This window comes from Hylobates moloch, unplaced genomic scaffold (genome assembly GCF_009828535.3).
Source record: "Hylobates moloch isolate HMO894 unplaced genomic scaffold, HMol_V3 SCAFFOLD_8, whole genome shotgun sequence".
NCBI lineage: Eukaryota > Metazoa > Chordata > Mammalia > Primates > Hylobatidae > Hylobates > Hylobates moloch.
Window position 1 is genome coordinate 62,092,730 of NW_026652283.1, and position 23,573 is coordinate 62,116,302.

The 23,573-nt window shown below is 41.4% G+C and overlaps 1 protein-coding gene and 1 pseudogene across 2 annotated transcripts in view; one reads left to right on the top strand and one right to left on the bottom strand.

Moving 5' to 3' along the window:
• Positions 1-14: 14 nt before the first annotated feature.
• On the bottom strand, positions 15-18,799 carry LOC131384122 (RNA-binding protein 3-like; annotated as a pseudogene).
• Positions 18,800-20,085: 1,286 nt separating this feature from the next.
• VAMP4 (vesicle associated membrane protein 4) overlaps positions 20,086-23,573 on the top strand; it is a 42,756-nt gene continuing 39,268 nt past the window's right edge. Inside the window, exon 1 of one of the 2 annotated variants that reach the window (XM_032160986.2) lies at positions 20,086-20,304. The gene's annotated coding sequence lies outside the window, so the exon portion shown is untranslated. Of the gene's footprint in view, positions 20,305-20,689; positions 20,792-23,573 lie in introns of those variants that run through there. The other variant, XM_032160987.2, reaches the window with a different exon arrangement.

Here is a 23,573-nt window from a genome sequence, read left to right on the forward strand (position 1 = left end):
GCACATGTCTCATTTCAGTTGTCATAATTGCCTCTGTAATTTCCTTCTGAGTAGCAGTCATAACCACTCTGGCTTCTGACATTATAGTCTCTGGACTATCCATATCCATATCTATACCCTCCAGGTCAACTGTCATACCTGCCACTCCCTTAGTCCTGGTTCCCACCACCTCTGGAGTAGCTGCGACCACGCCCATGGGCCCCAAAGGCACCTCCTCTGGTTCCCCAGCAGACTTGCCTGCATGATCCGCGCGGATCTGGTGACCATCCAGGGACTCTCTGTTCATGGCTCTTGTGGCATCTGAGGCATGCTCTGGGTTGGTGATGGTGATGAAACCAAAACCCCTGGACCGCTGTGTCTCCTTGACAGTGACCACATCAGAGGCAGGCCCGAAGCTGCTGAAGTGGTCTTCCAGCACCTGCTCATCGGTGTTAAAGTTGAGCCCTCCCACGAAGAGCTTTCCTTCTTTAGTGCACATGGCAGCAAGTTCAAGTCCTGGAAATTAAAAATTAAAAAAGCCAGACAGACAGTGAGCTCAGAGGTGCCGAGAAAATAGGGCACATCTAATTTTCTTGTGTAATATATTAATAGCATGGCCCCTGTGCAGGAAGTTCTCAAATTAGCCTCCTCAGTCTTTTATAACTGAGAGCAGAATAAAAAGGACAGGGCTAACAGGAAAGAAAAACACAGAAAACACAAGGAGAAAAGGCAGGCTCAACTCACGGCTGCTTTATGAGCCCCCAGCCCTGTCTGGGTTGCCCTCAGAGTATCCTCCAGGTAACTGCCATCAGTGCAGAAGGCCAGGCCACTGAAAGGCAAACTGTCCCAATGGGACAAATGGGGAAAAGCCTTACACAGTTTGTCCCCTCGGCCACAAGCTTGGCCACTGGAAATGGGACTGCTCTAAGGGCTGAAGGTCCCCCAGGACAGAATCCCATCAGACACCCCTGATGGCCTTCTGCTGGGGTAGGGGGGTCTCTGCTCCAGCTGGCTTCCAAATCAAACATCATTATCAATAAAACAAAGCCAAGGGCAACTCTGGAGGTGGCAAGTAAAATTATAAATTTCCCTTTGAGTTCAAAAGCTGTCTGTCATGGAGACACCTCCTCTACCCCTTTCTGGAAATAACCTTTTTGCTTATATGGTAAAAACCTGGAAAATTACTATCTGGATGTTAACAGCCTTTTAGATTGGGTCACTATTGGAACTGGGTAGACCAATAAAAGAAAAAGGTTAAATTAAAAGAAGGATGCATAATAACAACATGGCTAGTCTTAGAAAGTTATCTTGAGCAGTTAAAATCCTTTGCAAGCTTGAAAATGCTTTAAACTCCTTCTGGAAAAAACAGCAGTCACCTTGTGCTGTAGATAAGTGGCTAAGGCTTTGCCCTCTCACAATGCGTTCAATTCTTGTCTTTCAAAGTGAGTCCTTTGTGGTTTAATACTTGTGGTATTTTTGCCCTTTATTGATTCTTTTCCCCTCCATGAACAGCTTCTGATTTCCTGTCTTGAAATTTTCTTTTCTCTGAATTACCTTTGGGGCAATTCTAGATCTTGTAAATCACTGACCATCTCTTTGGAGACAGCTCATGTGTCTGTGTTTAAGTCTTCTTCTTAGTTAAGGCTTACTAAATTACCTTTATCAAAAGATTCAAAAGCCAGAAATACTAGCCGTTTGTCCTGACTGAAATCTGGTAATAGAAGATTTTTAAAAGATTGTTCTTTTAAAAGCTCTGTAGTTAGAAATCAACTTAAAGCTTATATTTGGTCTGCATGTGTACAGATATTTGTTTTTAAAGCCCCTGCTTTCTCTCTAAAAACTTCTCAGTTGATGGAATTTTGTCTTAATTCTCCATTTCTATCTGTATATTTATATGTGTTTATATAAAAGAATTCTAATTGGCTTTAAGAAAAATAAGTACTTAAACATATTGTCAGAAAAATAAAAACTAATGCCTTTTAGGTCACATGACTCTAATACGAATCTCTTAAAAAGACAGTTTAAAGATTATTGGTAAAGTAAAATAAAAGATGTCTTCAAAGTTCACACATTTAAACTAAATTAGGCAGTCAGATACTGTTTTTCAGATGCTTTAAGGCCATAAACTGTTTCTATGACTTTTAATAATTGACTTGTTTGTTTTATAGCCATTAGATTCTAGGTAAGGCCTGGGGACATATGGAGTTAGCCTGGTCCCCTGGCTAATCTGGAAAGAGTCAGACATTACCTGCAGCTTGTCTTGAGCTCTGCAATCTTATATATTGTTAAAATTACTCATCAGGGCCAGGCACGGTGGCTCATGCTTGTAATCCCAGCACTTTGGGAGGCCAAGGCGGGCAGATCACGAGGGTAGGAGTTCGAGACCAGCCTGGTCAACACGGTGAAACCCTGTCTCTACTAAAAATACAAAAATTAACTGGGCATGGTGGCGGGCACCTGTAATCCCAGCTACTTGGGGGGCCAAGGCAGGAGAATTGCTTGAACCTGGGAGGTGGAGGTTGCAGTAAGCCAATATTGTGCCATTGCACTCCAGCCTGGATGACAGAGCTAGACTCTGTCTCAAAAAAAAAAAAAAATTACTCATCATATTTTTCACCAAAAATAAAAGTTGCTGAGAGTCAACATTGTAACATGTACTTGAGACTGCCGGAGAAACAGTTTACATGCAAAGTATAAAAGGAAAGCAGAATATGTTTTTGGTGGGAGGTTATAAGAAGGCATGGAAATAGGCTGGGCACGGTGGCTCACGCCTATAATCCCAGCACTTTGGGAGGCCAAGGCGGGTGGATCACATGGTCAGGAGATCGAGACCATCCTGGCTAACATGGCAAAACCCCATCTCTATTAAAGATACAAAAAATTAGCCAGGCGTGGTGGCAGGCGCCTGTAGTCCCAGCTACTTGGGAGGCTGAGGCAGGAGAATGGCGTGAACCTGCGAGGCGGAGCTTGCAGTGAGCCGAGATCACGCCACTGCACTCCAGCCTGGGTGACAGAGCAAGACTCCATCAAAAAAAAAAAAAAGGCATGGAAATATGGCTTTTGTTGAAGGGAATGTAATTTTGTCTTGCTCAGAGGTTTTAAGGATTAGCCTAACCTACAGAAGTAATGGAATAAAACTGAAGGTTTAAGCAAGTTAAAAAGTAAGTTGTGGAGGGCTGATCTTGTAAAAAGTTCTGTGGGTATAAAAAAGCTGGCTAAGATTTGAAGGGAATTATTTAGTTTTCCCATAGGTTGAAAATTGAAATAAAAGCACACTAATGCAGATCCAGAATCTGGGCCCATGTGTCTGAATAATAGTTTTCTTAGATAATTAATCTGCTGTTTAACAGAAAACGATAAAGGGTTATAAGAGGTTTATGGAAATCTTACCCTACGGTCAAGCTAATAAAGATTGGACAGATTTGTTTATAAGGTTTTTTTAAGAATTGGATTTAACATTAATAGAACACTAGTACAAAGATGCAATTTGGCTTTCTCTTTTAAACAAGATTTTCATGTAACATAAACAAAAATGAAAGAATTTTGTTTTCCTTTTAAATTAATGACAGAAAAAGGAGATAGATTCAGTTGTCCTCATGCTGTCTTTATTGCAGCCTGTTTTGAAAGTTGAGTCTCCCCTCTATCAGCGAGTAAAGATTTTTGCCTTTTAAAAATTTTGGACTTATCATTTTGGCTAAATGACTTATAGTGACTCTGTACTAATCTCCTTCTTTAAACAACTCTCCTCCAAATCCTGTTGGGTAACGGGAACAAGTGGCACCCTCTCCCTCCAAAAGAAAAATTCACACCCCTTTATACTATGTAAGGGATCATTTTCCCTCCATGCCCTGGTAATATCTAAACACCCCACACTCCTTTGGGGCAAAAACATACTTTCCAAGATGCGTGCCTGCTTAATATTTGCCCAACGCCTGAATTCATCTTTCCTCTAGTAGCCCCATTTCTCCTGGAAAAGCTACCTAAATCTTTAACAAATAACTTCAACCTAGATAGTCTTATCTCAGGGGTTTAAAATAGCCCATACGTATTCAGACAAGCCCTAGAAAGAAAGCTAACTGAGTAATCTCTTGATGGAACAACTTCAACAATATGTAAATAACCTCCTCATTTGCTTCCCTTCCACAGAACTCACACAGCAACACATAGTATAAACCATAAACTCCTAAAAAAAGGAAAACAACTTTTATCTAATTCAAAGGACAATGGTTATACATAAAACAAGATAAAAGGAACCAGGAAATAAGAGAAACATAAAGAAAGTTATAAAGGTAAAGAGGTATTTTTGGTAATGAAGGTTATGAAGATTTTACATGAGAAAGGATTTTGTACAGTAAATTCTTGTCCTAAAGTAAAATGACTGCTTGTTTAAGAAAGAGGGATGCTTAGGACAGGTCAGAAAGTCTGGGCACATCATAGATGGTCTGTGTAAATCATGAGAAAATTTGTGAAATTCATAAAAGGAATACTATATGTAATTAAGATATAATAGTCTCTCTAAAATTGGCTCCCTATTCTGTGTTGAATTAAATTCAAACACTTTTTCATCAAGTGCAACTTCTAGGTTATCTAAATGGGCTTCCAATAAGGAAAAATAGTCACACTACAAAAGGGTTTTCTTTGCCTTTTTGGTAACTGGCTCAAGAAACAAAATTTTATCTTCTAGAATTCAGTAGTTTCACCTTCAAATGGTGCGATGAACAGGATATTGGTATCTCCTCAGTGATGCCTGCTACCTTTAGGAGTCTCCCATTCAGCTGGAGGCCAGTTTTGCCTAGACATGCTCCCCTTCTCTGATGAATGCTTTCCTTCAGCATGATCCAATATCCTAGGTCCTACAACCCAGGACAATGGCTCACAGGGTCTCCTGACAGACCAACAACCATAGGTTGGGTCAACTCTACGCCCCTAGTCAGCAGGAAGCAGTTGGAAGATGAGACCTCTACCCCAATGCCAAAGATTTGTCATTGCTATTCTGTCATGGGGGGAATGTGGATTCCTGATAAGTAAGCAAAAATGAGGAAGGGGCCTCAGGTGGGGAAGGGCTCCAGGTGGGGAAGAATAATAAATAATTGTTCTGAGAGAGGACCTCATTCCACACAAGGACCTTGTTCTGCACATAACCCCGTCCAGTATGACCCTATAAAACTTCCCTTCTGCCTCTGCCTCTTTGCAGACAGCCCCTTCTCTGCTATGCTGCCCATTGCAATCTTGCAACATATTTTCATACTTTATTTAACAAACCTGCCTTTCTTTACCTACAACTGTCTTGGTAAATTCCTCTACTTCCTGTGACACCAGCGGCAGATAGTCGCAACTGTGAGAAACATATCTTCAGTGGTCCAGAAGATACGCTGCCTGCCCCAAGCAGTGGGTCAAAACCATCTGGCCACATAACAGAGTACACACTGGGGAGCAATTCATTGAAGCTTCTGCTGAAGACCTGTTGGGGATTTTCCAAGTGACAGGTCAGAGAAGGAGGCCTCATCTGTGGTCAACGTGGACTCAAAAGCAAATGAAAATCTTTCTGTCAAGGACATTCTGAAGCAGCTCCCTTGTTACAGGGCATGGGAGAAGGTTCCATGGAAGACCAAGGCAGCCTCAAGAACATGGAATACAATTTTCCTCTGGACATCATTTATGAAGGTAGCTATAAGGATGAAGACTCTTCAGCTGCTCCTGAAAGATCTCAGCATAACATCTGGCAAATCAATGGTTAAGGAAGAAGATGGTTCCCATACGTCAACTTCACGTAACCTTTGGTTCCCATGTGTCAACTTCATGTAATCTTGAGTGGATTCTGGAGAATCTCAGCAGTGATGAGGATGATGCTTCAGCTTCCCGTAAGGACCATGTGCACAATGACCTCATTCTGCACATTCTACAGATCTGAAAAGAAGATGCTGGCAATATATCATCAACTTCAGGGGAAAGTAAGTGGATTCTGAAGAGGATAAGTGATGAGGAGGACTCTCCTGCTCCCTGACCACCTTCACATCACCAGCATCCTCTTCAGTGGGGACCTTGGTGTAGAGGTGTAGAGCAGACATCAGAATGAGAGAGAGAGATGGAGCTCCTTATAGCTAAAAAGTTATTTCTCATCCTGATAACTCTCATTGCATCATATGGGTCCCATTAGTACAGATAACTCCAAATGGGCCACTCTTCTGTTACATAGAATAAATTGCTCATTACCTTGAGACTCTAATTATAGATTAGAGTCCTCCTTGCCATCTACTGTAAAAAAGTCAATCAACAGCAGGCTCCAGGGTCTCACTGAACTTGTGGTCAGCCTTATTCATAGGATCACAGAGTTTACCTATAGAACAGAAAACTGCTTGATGTTTGGTGACTGTCCTAAATAAATAAGTGGAGTGCACTATCTGAGCTTTGCCATTTTTGTTTTTTTCATTCTTTTATCCATCCTAGCTATCCTGGGAATCTCTCTGCTCACTAAACCCACTCCTGTTGTACCTACTGTCAAAACTGTTCAACATGAATGACATCTTGTGCTGATGAGGATGAGGAGACACCCTCACTCTCCAAAGCTGTTGGAAAGAACCTATGTAAAGGACCAGTGGGACAATTTATCTGCTTTGTCGCTGTTTCATTAATTCACTATGAGACTACGTGCTTGGGCACCATGCTCTTTGCCTGAGCCCAGGGCACCAGGAGAGGAGCTAAGAGGCCATCTGTGGGGCCGGCCCAGGCCACTCAGAACGATGGTGATGGTAACACTTGGCTGGAACGCTCCTTGCCCCAGGCTGGCCGCCAGGCCAGTAGCCGGGATCATTGATACCTCTGCCTCCCAGCACAAGCCCCAGGCAAGGACCAGTGGACTCCAGAGCACTCACTGCCCAGGGGCCACAGACGTTTGATCTAGCAGGGGCACCTCTTGGCTGGGTCCCTGGTGCCCCCTTGTATGAACCAGCCTGGGGAACTAAGAGCTCCACAGCTGTGGGTATAATATAGTGCCCAGGTCCAGGATTTGAGGTGGGGTAGTGGTGTTGGGGACAGGAGACTGGGCAAGTTGCCTGTGGACTTCTGAAAGTGAAAAGAAGTCAGGGGAAATGTTTATCTCTGTCCTTGTCCTAATGCCAGCAGTATAAGCCACAGGCTAGGGATTCCTTTTAAAGCCCACAGTATTCCCCCACCGAAGTCCTAGTATAACCATCATTTCCTTGAGTTTACGTGCAACAGCTGCTGTGCCAAGATCCATGTTTGTATTTGATCTTCACGAACTACTAGTTAGTAGCATTATCCCATTTCACCTCCAAAGAATCTGAGGCTGGGGGATAAATAACTTGCCCATGGTGAGTGGAGAAGCTAGGATTGAAATCAGCATCTGCTTTTCTCTAGAGCCTGGGATGTTCACCCTGAAGTTGTTCTCCTGCCTTCTCTGTGGTTGGTACTTTCCAGATACTGTTTGTGCTTTACCAAGAGGAGTTGGCCCTGTTGTCTTCCTCGCCTCTTCCCTTCCTTACTCTGGTGACTTCCTATGGCCAAGAAGAAGCTCTGCAAGACTGTCTCTCTACTTCATGTAAAATGACTAGAATCTTGTGGAGAAATTGTGAAGTTGACTTGGGAACACACTAAAGAAGCCTATGTTGGGAGCTTGGGGGAAAAGAGTACCCAGAGACAAGTACTCCAATGGAAGCTCTGCCTTCACTGTGAGAACATGCCAGGGCTAGCCTGCTGGAGGGAGACATGTGGAGTAGAACTAAGTCACCCCAGCCAACCTCCAGACCTGGGAGGTACCAGCTGATAGACAGCTGTTCCCCAGTCCGGTGAGTGAGCCTAGCTGAGACCTGAAGAGCTGCCCAGGCTGAATCACCAACCTACAGATTTGTGAGCTGAAAGGAGAAATGATGAAGAAAGTGTTCTTGGAATTCACTTCTGGCGGAGTCTTGTGAGCTTTGCTTTCATTTGTTAGTGAAATGCTTGACATCTTTCCTTCACTTTATAAACATTATGTGCACATTATTCAGAATTCTAATAGAAAGTAATTTCCCATTAATGCAGGCTGTAAATTGCCATTTTACTTGAAACCATGCCTCAGGAGCAAACAGTACAGGACACCTTTACACTTGCAAATTCCACTCACAAATCAAGGAAGCCCCGTGTTGAGTGGGACAGGGACCTAGAGCTATTGCCAAGGGAAATTTAGAAGAGCAGCCTAGGACAGGCATAGGCAAATAGCAGACAGTGGCACACAGAGTTTGCAGCAGTGGAGAATCCAATTATGGGACGCTGAATTTTTTTTAAAGCCAACTTTTGCACATCTGTGATCTCTGGCTGACCAGCACCCTTCTTAAGAACTTCATCTGCCTAGACACTGAGCTACTGGCCAACAAAGGGATAGAAGCACTGACATGCATGGCCTGGATGAGAAAGCCAAAGAATTCACTGTCCTATCAGTGTTTTTCCTTCCAGGTAGAATTTATACAGTGTACTTCCTTTGCGACCATTTGCTGACCACACAGTGTCTGCAATCATGAATTTTGGAAATAAATAATTCCCAATGCTCTTAAAAAATACACTATGATCTGTGAACTTTAAAAACTGACTTAAAGTAGCAGTAGTTAATTTAGAGAAGGTCATGAATACCATTATGGACCTAGTCCAGCAGTCCAGTAAAGAGAAGTATCATGACAGATTTTTAGCAGAAATAAATAGTACCCGATTCAAGTTACAAAAGAATTTCAAGAAGCCCTGAAAGAGTGCTTTCCCTTTTTAAAAAATAAAAGTGGATTTAGTAGAAGAAATGTGATGATTAAGAAACTTTAGAACCTATTATTAGCAATGTTAGTGAGAAGGTGAAATTGTATGTTATTAATAACTGTTACCCTGAAGAAAAAGAAAAAAAGAAAATAAAATACAAAAAAAAATTTTTAAGAGAAAAAATTTTAAAAATTTCAAAAAAAATTGTATGTTATATCAACAACAAATTTTAAAAGGCAATTACAAATTCTAAAAAAACCAATAAATTGTGCAATAAAACAGGGGCTAAGTATAAAGTTAATTATGATGAACATTACTTTGAGAATATAAGAGATTATAAACATTAAAAAATGATACTTGGCCAGGCATGGTGGCTCACACTGTAATCCCAGCACGTCGGGAGGCCAAGGTGGCAGGATCACTTACTTGAGTGCAGGAGGTCGAGGATGCAGTGAGTCAGGATCGCACCACTGCACTTAACCTGGGCAACAGAGAGAAACCCTGTCTCAAAAAAAAAAATAGTATTTATTTAAAAAAATGATACCCAAAATATTACCCTGGAACTTCCCAGGTGTGATTTTTATTCATTGTGGTCATTCACATCTATGTCTTGGATCTATGGAGAAAGAAATTTACACAATCTTAATTGCAAAAATTCTGTTAAATCAACATAGAAACTAAGTATGGACAACTTAATTACAATTACAGAGAACCATTTAAACTCTATGAAAAATAGCCGCTTAAAAACAATGTTAGAGTTGGCTAGGTGTGATGGCTCATGCCTGTAATCCCAGCACTTTGGGAGACCAAGGCAGGTGGATCACCTGAGGTGAAGAGTTTGAGACCAGCCTGGCCAACGTGGCAAAATCTCATCTCTATTAAAAAGTACCAAAATTAGCCGGGAGTGGTGGCATGCACCTGTAGTCCCAGCTACTTGGGAGGCTGAGGCAGGAGAATCACTTGAACCCAGGAGGCGAAGGTTGCAGTGAGCCGAGATCATACCACTGCACTCCAGCCTGGATGAGAGAGCGAGACTCAAAAAAAAAAAAAAAAGAAAAAAAAAGTTAGAGTTGACAGAATTTGGGAGTGGGTTGTGTAAAAAACACGTACGGATTCCAATTGTTATGGGACTTTGTGAATATTAAGTACATAGATACATAAACATGACAGACCCAGAAATAGAGCTTGAGAAAGCACTTTAAAAGTTACAAATGTAACCACTAGACAAACTGAAAATAATAATGAGAAATAAGAGTTGGGTAGCACAGACGAGTAAAATGATTTTGTAATGAACCAAAAATTTCATTTTTTTGAAATTGCAAGTCCCAAAGGAAAAGTTTTAAGTGTATTTTTAGAATTTTGCACGAAAATACCAAAACTGTTATAAGCAGAAACAAAAACTGGGAAATCTGTAACTGAGTAGGTGTGCTGTATCACCTGTGCTGGGCTCCTCAGAACAGTACAGGGGAACAAATCAATTTACATGCAGAAAAGACAGGATGAAGTAATTTTGGTACTGTGTTATTGCCCAGCACTGCCTATCAAGCATGGAGAAGTCTTTTAAGAAGGCTGCCTGCATCCTCTGTGGCCACCTGAAGCTGCTGCCCATGTTTCTCAGGGGGAGGCCAGGGATGATCAGCCCTGATTTGTACAGCCTTCCCAATTGGCCAAGAGAGAAACAGAAGCTCTGCTATTCTCCCCTTCACATGGAATCCCCCCTGCTTCACAGTTCCTACATTGAGTGGGATAGACTGGGCACCTAGGCCTAAAGGTTACCATCCTCATAACTCTCAACCACATTGTTTGGGTTTCATTGGTACAGATATCTCCAAATGGGTCACTCTTCCATGACGCAGGGTCGATGGCAAGTTACTTTTGGCCTCCATTTTTAGCTATTTTTCTGCATGTCATCTACTACAAAAGAGTCAATGAGCAGGAGGCTCTGGGGAATCACTGGATTGTTTTCAGTCCCATTCAGACGATGAGGGAATTCCTTGGTGGCTGGTGACTGTTCTGAGATGGAGTGTGCTGCCTGTACTTCATCATTGTGGTCCATTTTGTATTCATCCTATTCTGAGAATTTCCCTGTTCACCAAACCCTTTCTTGCTACATATGTGAGCCATGACTCATAAGTAAATGTTAAAGCATGTTCATTTCAAAAAGAAAAGGAAAGAAGGTTGGGGGCGGTGGCTCACGTCTGTAATGCCACCACTTTGGGAGGCCAAGGCAGGTGGATCACGAGGTCAAGAGATCGAGACCATCCTAGCTAACATGGTGAAACCCTGACTCTACTAAAAATACAAAAAATTAGCTGGGCGTGGTGGTGTGCACCTGTAGTCCCAGCTACTTGGGAGGCTGAGGAAGGAGAATCACTTGAACCTGGGAGGCAGAGGTTGCAGTGAGCCAAGACTGCGCCATTGCACTCCAGCCTGGTGACAGAGCGAGACTCGGTCTCAAAAAAAAAAAGGAAATACTATTCGGCCATTAAAAATAATGAAATCGACTGGGTGTGGTGGCTCATGCCTGTAATCCCAGCACTTTGGGAGGCCAAGGCGGGTGGAACACTTGAGGTCAGGAGTTTGAGACCAGCCCATCCAACATGGTGAAACCCCATCTCTACTAAAAATACAAAATTAGCCGGTCATGGTGGCAGGTGCCTGTAGTCCCAGCACTTTGGGAGGCAGAGGCAGGCAGACCATCTGAGGTCAGGAGTTTGAGACCAGCCCGGCCAACATGATGAAATACAAAATTTTGAAATACAAAGTTAGTCAGGCATGGTGATTGATGCCTGTAGCCCCAGCTACTCAGGAGGCTGAGGCAGAAGAATTGCTTGAAATCGGGGGGTGGGGCCAGTGCACAGAGGATGCAGTGAGCCAAGATTACACCACTGCACTCTAGCCCGGGCAACAGAGTGAAACTCTGTCTCAAAAAAAAAAAAAAAAAAAGATGGAATCCTGTCATTTGCCATTTGTAACAACATGGATAAACCTGGAGGTCAGATTTCTCGGAAGAGAAATAGGTCAGGACTGGGTTAGCAATGTCTGCATTCCTCTGTTGGACAGCCCATCTTCTACAACTATGGCTCTTGCCTTGTTCTATTGACCCTTCTTGTGACTGTTTATGCCTATGAATAGTCATGGCTTCCTCCTATTGCTATTCCTAAAGTATAGCAGCATCCCTATTTGTTTCCATTTGTGATCTTAATTTATTGTTAAACAACAATTTAATATTACAGATCACCTTAGACAATTTTATTTGCTAAGGTATTCATGTACCTGTGTGTATGTATAAATTATATATATATTCCATTGTTTATTTGACTCTGTAATTTACTTCAGTTTTCGATACAGCCATGTGTCACTTGACAACAGGCATATGTCTTGTGAAATGGGTTGTTAGGTGATTTAGTCCTTATGTAAACATCATAGAGTGTATGCACACAGGCCTAGATGGTATAGCCTACTACACATCTAGGCTATATGGTATAGCCTATTGCTCCTAGGCTACAAGCCTGTCTAGCATGTTACTGATTGAATAATGTAGGCAATTGTAAATAATAAGTATTTGTTTAGAAACACATAGAAAAGGCACAATAAAAATATGGTATAAAAGGTTTAAAGATGATACACTTGTATAGGGCACTTCATGACTGAAGTTTGCAGGACCGGAAGTTGCTCTGGTAAGTCAGTGAGTGAGTGGTGAGTGAACCTGAAGACCTAGCACGTTACTGTACACCACTATATACTTGATAAACACTGTATACTTAGGCTACACTAAATATATTTTTTAAAACTTTTTCTTCAATAAATTAACCTTAGCTTACTGTAATTTTTTACTCTATAAACTTTTAAACTTTTTGACTCATAATAACACTTAGCTTAAAATACAAATACATTGTATAGCTGTACAAAAATATTTTCTATTTTCACTCTATAAGCTTTACTTTTTTTTTTGAGACAGAGTCTCGCTCTGCCACCAGGCTGGAGGGCAGCAGCACAATCAGGGCCCACTGCAGACTCAACCTCCCAGGATCAAGTGATCCTCCTACCTCAGCCTCCTGAGTAGCTGGAACTACAGGTGTGTGCCACCATGGCTGGCTACTTTTTAAATTTTTTGTAGAGATGGGGTCTCACTGTACCCCAGGCTAGTCTCAAACTCCTGGGCTCAAGCAATCCACTTACCTCGGCCTCCCAAAGTGCTGTGATTACAGGCATAAGCCACCACACCCGGACCATTTTTTACTATTTTTAAACTTTTTTATTGTATATATTTTTACTTTCTAAACTTTTTTGTTAAAAACTAAGGCACAGTCACACCCATTAGTCTAGGTCTACACAGGGTCAGGATCACCAATATTGCTGTTTTCCTCCACATCTTGTCCCACTGGAAGGTCTTCAGGAACAATAACACACACTATTTTAACACACACTAATTTAACAATGTTTTCTTCTGGAATACTTCCCGAAGAACTTGCCTGAGGCTGTTTGACAGTAAACTTTTTGTATAAGTAGAAGGAATATACTCTAAAATAATGATATATAATATAATAAACAAACTGGTAAGAGTCATTTATAATCAAGTATCACAGATCACAGACTGTACATAATTGTGTATACTATACTTTTATAAGATTGGCAGTGCAGGTTTGTTCACACCAACATCACCACAAACTCATGAGTAATCCATTGCACTACAACAGCAACAACATCGCTAGGTGGAATTTTTCAGGTCAATTATAATCTTATATATATACAGTCCTTCGCTGACTGAAACGTTGTTCTGTGGCACATGGCTGTAGTTGCCTAGTCTTGTTTTTCTGTGCAGGATTGTAAGTTTTTAAGAGGACAGTAAACACTGTTTGCCATTTTTGTGTCCCCAGACTTTAACAGAATACCTGTCACACATATCTGATGGACAAATTGATTCACTTTGATATGGCACCCAAGATTAACAAACTATAGATCATTTCTGTAGTTTGTTATAGAACTATAACATAGTTCTGTTATAGTTTGTTGTACCCTGAAAGTACAGTCTTCACTCAAGATAAATATTACCATCTTCAGCAAGAAATTACAGTTTTATTTTACCTTGAGCAGACTAAAACCTCTTGAATCAAGTGAGATCATAACAAGACATTATGCTTGATGGATTCTCCGTCTACAGACGGAGTCTCCCTCTGTCGCTCAGGTGCAGTGTCACGATTTTGGCTCATTGCAACCTCCACCTCTCGGGTTGAGGCGATTCTCCTGCCTCAGCCTCCCGAGTAGCTGGGACTACAGGTGTGTGCCACCACGCCAGGCTAATTTTTTTATATTTTTAGTAGAGACGGAGTTTCACCGTGTTAGCCAGGCTGGTCTTGAACTCCTGACCTCAGGCAATCCGCCTGCCTCGGCCTCCCAAAGTGCTGGGATTACAGGCATGACCCACCGCACCCAATCACCTAATCTCTATTATAAGTGAAAAGCATGTGATTCATGTAGAGAAAATATTTATCTCAATTTAAGCTTATTGCTTTGCAATATTTTCTAGTGTTTTCAGTTGTACCATTCTCTAACCTTGGACAAATCACACATCATCTCAGAACCTTGAGGTCTAAATGATAAAATGAGGAAAATGACACTTGATATCAGAGAGGATTTGTGCAGAAACATATGCTAATCATTAAGCATAGTTCTTAATAGGCATGTAACCTAGAAAATAAATGGTAACCATTTTTAACTTTTAGAGAAGTAGTAAAATAAATTCATAACACAATTAGAGCATATTATTATGCAGGTTCTTCTAATGTTGCCATCTTTGTGGGAGGTAATTTCTCCAAGATAAAATTCTTGCAACATGTCACTACATCAATAAACAAGAACAATTAGAAGAGAAACAAAGCACCTCCCTGAGTCCATCTTATAATGTCACATCTAAAGTTTCATGAGGAAGGCATCAGGGCATTTCCCATATTATTATATATATTAAACATAATTAAACTATAGTTGAACTTATCTTTAAAAACTAAATTCCACTTGCTTTGTTACTCATTAACTCTCCATTCTCTCTGTAGACTATACTCACATTGCAAAGGACATAACTGAGACGGCTGGCAAACTTTGATATGGATGCTTTGATAGAAAATAATATTGTATCAATGTTAAATTTTCTGAATTTGACAACTGAATTACAGTTATGAAGTCAATGTTCTTGTTCTTAGGAGATACCTACTGAAGTATTTAGGGGTAAAGAGGCATGATAGCTATAACTAATTCTCAAATAATGCATGCCGGGGGGAGATACATATTTAAAGAGAAGTAATAAAGCAAACAGTGAAATGTTAACAAACCACATAAACTCTCTGGCACTCTGTTTCTTCACCTGCTTGGAGACAAAAAGAGGACTGAACTATTTTGGTTTTATTCACACTGTCATGAAATCCATTTAGGAGTTGAGGTCAGCATTAGAAAAGTGTTATTAATGAATCCGGATAAAGGATTTAAAAGCATTCAAAATCAAAACTAAAATAAACTAATATCATATTTATATAACACCAAGGCACTCTAAGCATGAAAAGCTAATGGTTAACTACATGATACCTGTATACTTCCTCTCCAAACTAAGTGAGTTACATGCTTAGAAGAGTCAATTTGCATTTGTACTCCAAAGTATTTATGCCTATTATACTTAGAGAATCTATTTAAATATGTAAACTAATGAAATACAAATAGAAAGTTATTTTCTATAAAAACTAAATTGATAAACATGAACAACAAACAAAAATTACTATAGAACTAGGCACAGGTAAGACAACTCTGTAAAACTTTGGAGAAAAAATTGTACAAAAATCTAGACTGACTGGGCATTCAAATTGCTTGAAAGGTGCCTTTAACTTCTTATTCCACTTTGAAGAAAATGAAACTGTAAACTGTAAACAATGCAACTTGTAACAAAGACAAAGCAGGTGTTCCAACCAGCAAATTCATGCTCAGATAAAAGGTCTTGGGCCTACTACCAAGACTGGTGAGTGAACATATACATTTGAGTCAAAATAAAATGACTAAAGTATATATTTGCCATTTTTAAATATGTACCACTATAACTGACTTTTTAAATTAACTGATCAAGTAGTCCCAATTTTAGGGGAAGAGAGTGCCTCTAACATTGTTTTAATTGAAAAACTGATACACATGGTAAAGATATTCGAATAGTACAAAACACTACACATCAAGAAAGTTTCCCTTCTGTATTAGTCTTCTAGGGCTGCTATAATGAAATACCATGGACTAGGTGGCTTAACTACAGAAATTTATTTTCTCACAGTCCTAGAGGCTAAAAGTCCAGGATCAAGGGGCCATCAGGGTTGCCTTATGGTGTGGCCTCTCTTTCTGGACGGCAAACGGCCATCTTCTGTGTTCTCATATGGCCTCTTCTCTGTGCCCACGCACTTATACACTAGCCCTACAGGATTAGGGTTTTGCCTTTTTGACTTTTTAACCTTAATTATTATCCTAAAGGCCCTATCTCCAAATCTAGTCACACTGGAAGTTAGACTTCAACATGCGAATTTTGAGGGGACATAATTCAGTCCGTAACACTTTCCATGCCAGATTCACAGTCCTCCTGGTGTGTGTGTGTGTGTGTGTGTGTGTGTGTGTGTGTGTGTGATGCTCAAATGGAAGAGTCTACACATTATTTTGCACCTTACTTTTCTCACCTTATAGCATCACAGAGGTATTCCATGTCAGCACATACAGATGTATCTAGTTCATTTTAATGGCTGCATACTATTCTATTGAATGGCTACACTATGACTTATTTCAGCAATTTCCTATTGCTGAACAGTTAGAGTTTTTTTTCACTGTTACAAAAATCCTGTAACAGATATTTTTATAGAATACTTTAATATACAACCTGTATACCCATGGGATAAATTTTAGAAGATTGTTAGATCAAAAAGACCTTCATATAAAATTTTGATACATATAATTACCACGAACTTTTTAAAACTGCACCAATTTTTATACTCTTACTAAGTGTTTAAGAATGCTTGTTCCTCCCACCCTGCTCCCATACCACACATACACACGCCCAATACTGTAGTATCAAATTTTTTTTATTTTTGCTATTGAGCTAACACAAAGGATCAAACTGTCAAATCAGGCTCAAATCAGAGATTTTACTCAGTATCAAGCTTTACTAATAGTTTCAAGGATACCAGTAATCCCCAGGTCCTTTATTCTTGCTTTGGATGCATCCTGGCCCAGGATAGTAGATGTGGTTTCTAAATCAAGTGTACAGTCACCCCACTTACACAGAAGCAGCCAACTCAGTTACAAAACACTTCCATTTCATGCTACGTTACATAACTTCCGCGGTATTTTCCAGTTAATCATACCCCTGAAATCCACACTGATTCTTTTTTGTTTTGTGAGAGGGAGTCTCATTCTGTTGACCAGGATGGAGGGCAGTGGCGCGATCTCTGCTCACTGCAACCTCTGCCTCTCCAGTGCAAGCGATTCTCCTGCCTCAGCCTCTCGAGTAGCTGGTATTACAAGCGTATGCCACCACACCCAGCTAATTTTTGTAGTTTTGGTAGAGACGGGGTTTTGCCATGTTGGCCAGGCTGGTAACTCCTGACCTCAAGTGATCCGCCTGCCTCAGCCTCCCAAAGCACTGGAATTACCACATCGATTCTTAATGTGTTTACCATAAACAATCCCAGCCCTGGGACATCTTGCTAGAGGAATTCTGTAAATATGGACTCTCCTGCTAGCAAATTCCATTAGTTTGTTTGCCAGGAGGCCTGTAATTACTATATACTTTATAGCTTATAAAAATCACATGCTTGTTTGCTTGCTTGCTTTCCTGAGAGTATTTCTCAATGAAGGGAGAGACTGGATTGCAGATCTTCTGCTTAACTCCTTCTTTCTCAGTCACTGATAGATGAAAAATGGTATTTCCTTGTTTACTTTTACATTTTAAGTAATGTTGAACATTTAGCAACAAAATGTTGAAAGCTAGAAGGGAGATGAATCAAGAGGCAATTGCATTAGCAGACTTGAAAAGTAGGAATCCCAAGCAGGCCATGAAGCAACCTGATACACACAGTGAAACCCCGCATGAGGCTCAGGAATTGGAAGCGGCAGGTAAAGCTGAAGAGAGCATGATGTGAGCTATAAATATAGGCGGAATGGTAGGAAGTCTGTTTAAGAATGAATCAGATGCTCAGATTCCCTTTGCTATCCTATCAAAAGACCAGAGATTTAGTCTTGGAAGACAGCAAAAAGCTGATTCTCTAGCTAGGAGGACAGCAGGCCCTCTTAAGGATGAAGGTGTCATGTTGAAAAAGGGGAAAAGAAAATTAGAGGACTAATATCTGAATAACTGAAGCTCACTAAAAAAGAAAATGGAGGAAATAAGTAACTCAAGTTGCTTGGAGTTCTGACTCTAAGCTCAGTGCTATTATAATCTTTTAGGCTTACTGGTATATTTGATTCATGTTAACTGTAAAATGACATTTTCTAAGTTTCACAAATATTGGGGATAGTCAAAGGGACTTTGTTCAGGTGATTAAAGGGTGGGGCTTGCATTACCCCTCTCCTAAGTGATCATTCCAAAATGACTGGCAGGACTAAAGAATTATGGTTAAAAAACAAAAAAACCCAAAGAATGGATTATCTATAAAAACTATGCAATGACATGCCTGTTAGAGCTCACTGACCACATCTTAAGTTGTCTATGTATAAGAGATGAAGCTATAACTAGCTAAAGCTCTAATTGGTCAAGGCACCAAAGTCAGAAAATACCCCATAACATGCAAATATACAGACATAAAATCAACTGTAAGTGCTAGGCACAGCTGCTCGTGCCTGTAATCCCAGTTACTTGGGAGGCAGAGGCAGGAAGATCACTTTAGCCCAGGAGTTCAGAGCTGCTGTGAGGTATGATTGTGTCACTGCACTCCAGCCTGGGGGAAGAAGTGAGACCTCATCTCAAAAAAAAAAAAAATCAGCTGTAGAAGAAAAAATAATGTCGGGGTTACCTGTGGAGTCTGGGGGTAGACCCACTATCACACCTAGATAGGGATACAAACCATGAGAGGCTTCTCTTCTAAGTGGGCCGTTTCAGTCCAAGTCAGCAACTTGGACTGAATAAACACAGGCAACTGAGTTTAGCATTAAGCTTTCAGAACCTTCAACTGACAACTCAACGGCTGTTTCTAAATCTCAGACCGTTTAAATCAGAATCTAGGTAGCACGTAGGCACCTATGTAGTTTTAAAAGCTTTCCAAGTGATTCAACTCCAAGTGAATCAGAGTGGAGCATCATTGCCTTAGTCATGGCATTTTTCAAATTCGTTAGTACATTTCTACATAAAAATAAACATCAAACAAAAGAAGAACAACTTTTTGGTAAGAGGTTGTCTATCCTTTCCTTTAGTGTCCGCAGATCTTTCCTCCTGCTGTTTTCTTGTCTACTCTTGTTCTTGAACACCCCCTCTTATTTTTATATCTTTAGAAAGTGCCTGGCACAGTACTTCAGACAGTTAAAATACTGTATCGACAAAGGACCCATAGATACTGTATTAATTTTAAAAGACGTGTAGTGAATATGATTCAATGAGTAAAATAATCAAACTGGGGCGTGGGAGGAATGGATAATAAAAACAAATAAGAGAACGGAAAAACAAAATTAGGAATTGTTTCTGGTAGCCAGCTACTGAGGGCGTGATCTAAACATGATACCAAATTGGTCGGAGGGGGAGGGAGTGAGGGAGGAATGGGCAGAGTGGCGGAATGGCCTGGCGAGGGCGATTTCCTGAAGGCTTACAGGTTACAACTAAGGGATACCGCGAAAAGAACACCGAGCCCTCGTCCCGTATCTATCTAAACTAGCCGTGTAACTTTAAGTCAATCTCCTCTCTGAACCAGATATTCCTCCTATCTAAAGGGAGGAGCCTGGCCTTAACATCTCTTTCCAAGTCTAGCTCTAATTCTGTAAACAGGGGATCAAACAGATCTCCTTTCTTCAGAAAAGGCCCCGGACGAACCCGAAGCAGGTCCTCGAGCTGCGAGCCACCCTCCACTTGCCACTCAACGTAGTCAGCCAGAGGGACGGATGTGGCACAAAGAACCACCTTCTTTCTAAACGCCTCATCACCCCAGCCACGCACTCAGGCGCGGCGCCCCGTCCCGAGCGGTTCTCGGAAGTTTCCCACTCCTCCCCTAATCGCCCTCCACGCACGCCGGATCGCGACCGGAACGTGGAGAACCAGTGGTTGTTCCTCCCCTAAAGCACAGCATAAATTTGGAGAGCTGCATCTAAACTGCGTGTGGGTCCGGGCTCTTTTAGATGAAGAGCGCTCGGCGGATCGACTTCCTCGATTATCTCCGTGGCCTGGATCCGCCCCCTCCGCCTGGCGCCAGGCCGCCGAGCGCCGATCGGCTCGATGAGCGGAGGCGCTGTTGCTGCGCTGCGGCCGACGCCGGGTTCGCACCAGCTGTCTCCCACTCCCAGCTTTTTACCTCGGCTTCCCACTCCTTCCCCCGCCCGCCCAGCACCGCCAGCCCGGGAGAGCTGCCGGGAGTTCCCCGGGAGCCTCAGGTACTGGCGCTGGCCTGTTCCCAGCGGGAGGGGCTGGTGTGAGGAGGAAGGAAACGAAGAAGACGCCCTGCCTTGCCGCCCCCCGACGTCCTAGCCAGGCTGGTCGGCCGGCCTCGGGGATCTAGGAAGGGACCCCGGAGTGGGAAAAGGCTGGGGCCGGGGGTGCGGTGAGGAAGGAAGACGAGGACAGGGGTGTGCGGACGGGGAGCAGTTGAGGGAGAGAAGAATTGCAATTGAGGGGTACCCTGGGGTGATGGGAAGAAAACAGTGCCGTGGATGGGGAAGATTTGTTAAGAGTGGGATGTAGTGAGGAATGCCGGGGGTACCATGGGGCAGGAAGGGCCAGCGTTAGGAGCAGATATATCGAGGGACGTGGCCTGGTGCGACAGATTGGGTGTGGGGGGGTGAACGGAGCTGCCTGGAATTGTGCATTTAAAGGGCTCGGGAGAAAGAGCGCCAACCCTGCTGTGTTTATAATGACCGGAAGGTGGGTGTGAATCGTTACACTTGACAGGTTTTGCAAATAATATCTCCGGTCTGTGTCCATCCAAGTCACTTTATTTCTGTGAAACTGCATCAAGCAAGACGGCTAATGACAGACAAGACAGTCAGAAAGGGAATGGAGGCTGGGGAAAGGAGAGCATTTGCCCAGATTCAAAGCTATTGACTAGATAACGTACTGACAAAAATGCATACGCAGACATTTAAGTATATGCTGATGTATAAGAAGCATACGGTGATGTGACTTTTTTAAGTGAATTGTATAGTGGTGGTCTATCCTCAGTGTGGAAGTACATGATGGCTCTCTTATTTACATGTATACCTAGTCACAAACAACTGAATTGACATGTCGTTTTTTGTTGGAGAAATCTTAGGCAGACTATATCCTAGTCTACTTTCTGAGCATGATTTATTTCTACTAGTTGTTTCATACACATATCATCAGTTACTAATAATCATCAGTTGCAAATAACATAAAAGTTCATCAAGGTAGCTAATTAATCTGCCTACTGCTTTGCTGATGGGCTTTCTATTTGTTGCACATGGTTTTTTGGGATTAAGAGACCTGAATATGGGGTTTGCTCATCCTTAAGATTGTAGTTTTACTGTATGTCTCATAAAGGCGTATATAAATCTGCCTGTTGTTTGCTTTGGGATGTTGAGGCAGCCTCTTTGCAGGGGTTAAAATCTAAATACAGATAATAGTTAAAAGCACAAGTTCTTCAGTAATTTGCCTTGTCATCTGTTTTTCCATGCATTCTGTTACATTTCTGCATGAATGAAGTATTCTGAAATCAAAGTATGAGGAATAAAAGGGCCAGATGTATGTGACAGAAATATTGTGGAACCAAGAACTCAAGAGTTGTTACTCAGGCAGCAAGAGTTTAGTTTTTGTTACAAGTGAATAATTTCTGATTTGGAAACATTTCTTATCAAAGAAAAGTGTGTCCGTTTGTTTTAACAAGCAGCTGACTTAAAATATTACTTTTATTTGGTTCGTGAAACCAGATCCTGGGATTATTCTTTTTTAAGTGTATATCATTAACCAACAAACTGATGTCTAACTATACCTAATTTAAAGGTCTAAGTGTTTCTTCTTGTGGAAAAGGAAGCAGGACTATTGGGTTGTTACCAGGAAGTGGGTCTTTCTAGAACAGAATTCTGTAAACCTGATGGGCAACTAATTGAACAAATAATTAAAACTGATAATGCACAGCCATTGATTAATTTAGGCCTGTATCTCTGCTGTTTCAATGAATGTAGTGACTAACTTATCGTTACTAAACTTTAGTTTTCTCCTAGTTTCTTGGTGCCTACTTTAAAGAAGCGTTGTAAAGAGTAAAAGAAAATGCATGTGTATCACTGAGCACAGTGCCTAGCACATAGTAAAACATTCAGTATTTCTGAGCTATCCTGAATTGCTGGGTATTCATCTACCATCTAGTCAAAAATACTGAAAATTCATTATTTGCATAGAAGAACTTTTTCTCAAAAAATTTTTTAATATGTTGCACACACAAGCATTTTCCTGGAAAGTCACAATGCATATTAGCATATAACAGGATGTGAGTCATTCTGTAGCAAAGAAAACTAGCTTTGTTTAATCCACTTGTTTTGATAGAAAAAAAACTTGAGTTTCTCCTATTCTCTCTCAACACAGAATACTCCTGTGACCCCAAAAAGATTTCTCCTCACTAGCAAGCAGGCAATTCTGCAGCAGATTCTCCAGCTGGGTGTCCTCTAATTCAATTCTGATACTGTATACCTAGAGATAGCACCAGATCCTGTAGGTTGAGGGCTTAATCCTACAAGATTCCCCCCCACTTCAGGTGCCAATCACAAGTTCCAGGTTGTTTTACCTGTGCTTCCAACTGACTGGCTATAAATCAGAGTTCCCACAATCCCTTCCTTGTGTTCAATTTATTTGCTAGAGTGGCTCACAGAATTCAGAGAAACACTTTGTTTACTGGTTTATTATAAAGGATAGAGATCAACAGCCAGATGGAAGAGGTGCATAGGGCAAGGGATACAGAGCTTCTGTGCCCTCTCCAGGTGTGCCACCATCCAGGAACCCTCTACTTGTTCAGCTTTCGGGAAGCTCTCTGAACTCTGTTCTTTTTGGGTTTTATGGAGTCTTCATTAGTAGGCATGACTGATTACATCATTGGCCGTTGGAAATCAGTTCAACCTTGAGCCCTCCTCCCCTCCCAGAAAGCTAGGGGGTGGGGCTGAAAAGTCCCAGTCTTCTAATCATGCCTAGGTTTTTCTGTGACCTGTCTCCATCTGGAATCTATCTGGGGACTAAGCTACCAGTCATCTTATTAGCATACACAAGACACATCACTGCAGCGATTCCAAGGATATGTCAGGAAATGGGGATTAAGACCAAATGTGTCTATTTTATAAATCACGATATCACACCAGTACTTACCAAACTTACCCCTTTTCATGGAGTACCAATGGGACATTATAGTTTGCAGAATATTTTTACATGTATTATCCAATTTGACCATCCCAACTCTGCAGAAGCCCGAAAATCACTATTTTACACCTGAGGAAACTGAATCATTGCTTAAGCAACCAACTAAAAGTGAGAGAAATAGACATGTTCTCCTGTCTTCGGACTCCAACTTTAAATTGTAAAGCATTTAATGTCTTAGTGAGATGTCCTCCCTCTACTCTCTGCTCTTTCATTTTATAAAAATCTTAAGTCACTTATATCCTACACATGTTCTCTTAGGGCAATTACATCCATTTTCTCATAATTT